This window comes from Bombina bombina, chromosome 5 (genome assembly GCF_027579735.1).
Source record: "Bombina bombina isolate aBomBom1 chromosome 5, aBomBom1.pri, whole genome shotgun sequence".
NCBI lineage: Eukaryota > Metazoa > Chordata > Amphibia > Anura > Bombinatoridae > Bombina > Bombina bombina.
In genome coordinates this window covers 64,059,030-64,061,731 of record NC_069503.1, presented here as the reverse complement: position 1 = coordinate 64,061,731, position 2,702 = coordinate 64,059,030, and the positions used below count along the sequence as shown (strand labels likewise).

The 2,702-nt window shown below is 41.0% G+C and overlaps 1 pseudogene; it reads right to left on the bottom strand.

The window, feature by feature from the left end:
* Positions 1 to 2,500: 2,500 nt before the first annotated feature.
* Positions 2,501 to 2,702, bottom strand: part of LOC128661314 (gastrula zinc finger protein XlCGF57.1-like) — a 13,755-nt pseudogene continuing 13,553 nt past the window's right edge.

Below are 2,702 nucleotides of genomic sequence, written 5' to 3'. Positions count from 1 at the left end.
ATGGTGTCAATTTTATTTTTGAAGTGATCAGCAATAATTTGAGCAGTGAGGTTGGTAGTGGGCGGGAGGGCAGGCAGACGCAGAAGGGAGTTAAAGGTTGAGAACAGTTTTCTGGGGTTGGATGCGTGAGATGACACAAGGGAGGAGAAATAGACTTGTTTGGCCAGGCTGAGCGAAGAGTTGTAGGACTTAAGGGTGAATTTATAATGTTGGAAATCAGCACAGGTGCATGATTTCCTCCACTGCCATTCAGCAGCCCGTGAGCATCGCTGAAGATATCTAGTCTGTTTAGTGTGCCACGGTTGCCGTCAAGTGATTGATGTATGTTGAAGAGTGGAGGGTGCAGTTTTGTCAAGTGTTGATTTTAGTGTGAATTATACTGTAGAGTCACGAGGTTTGGACAAGAGAGGGATGAAATGTCAGAGAGCAGAGGACTCAGTTGAGTGGAAAAGTCTGTGAGATCCAAGTCATTTAAATTCCTGTAAGGTAGCAGTTTTGGGGGGGGTTTGCAAATATGTAGCAGGTAGAGTAAGAGAGAAAGTTAAAGGGACAGTCTACACCAGAATTTTTATTGTTTTAAAAGATAGATAATCCCTTTATTACCCATTTCCCAGTTTTGCATAACCAACACAGTTTATAATAATTACTTTTAACCTCTGTGATTATCTTGTATCTAAGCCCTCTGCAAACTGCCCCCTTTTTTCAGTTCTTTTGACAGACTTTGCAGTCTAGCAAATCAGTGCCTGCTCCCAGATATATTCACGTGCACGAGCATACAGTGGTTATCTATATGAAATTGTGAACTTACACCCTCTAAGTGGTGAAAAACTGTTAAAATGCAATCTGAAAGAGGTGGGCTTCAAGGTCTAAGAAATTAGCATATGAACCTCCTAGGGTTAAGATTTCAACTAAGAATACACAAGAGAAACAAAGCAAAATTGGTGATAAAGTAAATTGGAAAATTGTTTAAAATTACATCCTCTATCTGAATCATGAAAGTTTATTTTGGCTAGACAGTCCCTTTAATAGATGGGTGGTCAAAAGAGAGGAAATGGAAGTTAAGGAGTTGGAAACAGCACAGAGATTTGTGAAGACCAGGTCTATGGAGTTGCCTTCACAGTGTGTTGGAGATGTTGTCCACTGGGACAGGCCTAAAGAGGTGGTAAGGGATAGAAGTTTAAAGGCAGCAGGCGTGTTAGGCTTATCAAGGGGTATGTTGAAGTCCCCTAAGATGAGAGAAGGGACATTAGAAGAGAGAAAATGTGGAAGCTAGGCTTCAAAGTGGTCCAGATATTGTGATGCTGGGCCAGGGAGCCGATAGATAACTGCAACATGAAGAGCTATAGGGGAGAAGAGGCGGATAGCGTGAACTTCAAAAGATGAGAAGGAGAGGGGGGTGAAGGAATGCAGTGAAAGGTACTCTGTGGAGACAGGAGAATTCCTACTCCTCCTTATTTGTCTCCAGGCCTGGGAGTGTGACTGAAGTGCAGGCCGCCATAGGACAGAGAGGCTACAGCAGTTGTGTTAGAGGAGGAAAGCCAAGTTTCAGTGAGGGCTAACAGGTTAAGTGAATGTGAAATAAATAGGTTGTGAATAGATGTAAGCTTATTGCATACCGAGCGTGCATTCCAAAGAGGGCACGACGAGAATTGTGTGTACTAATAGAGGTGCAGTTAATGAGGTTTAGAGGGTTACGTGGGCAAGGTGTATAAGGTGTCATTTGGGGTAGTGATCTGAGGGAAGCAGAGGGTGGACCTGGGTTAGGGGAAACATCCCCAACTACAAGAAGAAGAAAGATGGTGAGTAAAAGGAGATGAGAATGTGTCTTATGTGAGTGTTTAAGTTTAGGATCAGTGAAGCATGGCTGGCCGAGGGATGTGAGATAGGAATAAAGTTCATGTGTGTTGTAGAGGGGGGAAGGTAGAAGAGAATGAGAAATATGAATTTTCTGAGTGTGTTTGTGAAAGGAAGAGCTGTGACTTTAAGGAGAAGGGAGGAAAAGGTTAATGCAGACATTAGAAAGTGTAGCATGTTTGCATTTGATTGTTTGAATTTGAAAAGTACTTATCTCTGTTGTCCACTCCATTGTCTAACTCCTTTTTATAACTCATTCTACACTTATGAACTAGCACACTTAGGGAACTGCACACATGCAGTGCTGCACTGATCTAACAAGCTATATACAATGATATGAGAGAAACTGAGGTGCAAGTATATAGAGGAACAAACGGACAGCAGAGAGCTCTTTCCAATCTGGGGCTTTTATAACTGGGATTTAGAAAGTATTATTTACAACATTATCCTTTTTGATGCTTCTATTTTAGAGAGTTTGGCCTCTTTGGATAACTGTAAAGACGGTTTGTACACTGTGTATATAATGTTTATTTGTGTGTAAATATTTGCTGGTCTGTGATACCTGATTTCAATGAAACCTTTATTCCACTTTCTAAACATATGAAAAGCTTTTTCCCTTGTGAATCCTTTCATGAGTTTTCAGGTTACTCTTTTCTGTAAAACTTTTTCCACACTCTGTACATGTGAAAGGCTTTTCTCCTGTGTGAATCCTTTCATGCTTTTTCAGATTACTCTTTTGTGTAAAACATTTTCCACACGCTGTACATGTGAAAGGCTTTTCTCCTGCGTGAAATACTTTTATGCTTTTTCAGACTACCCTTTTCTGTAAAACATTTTCCACACTCTGT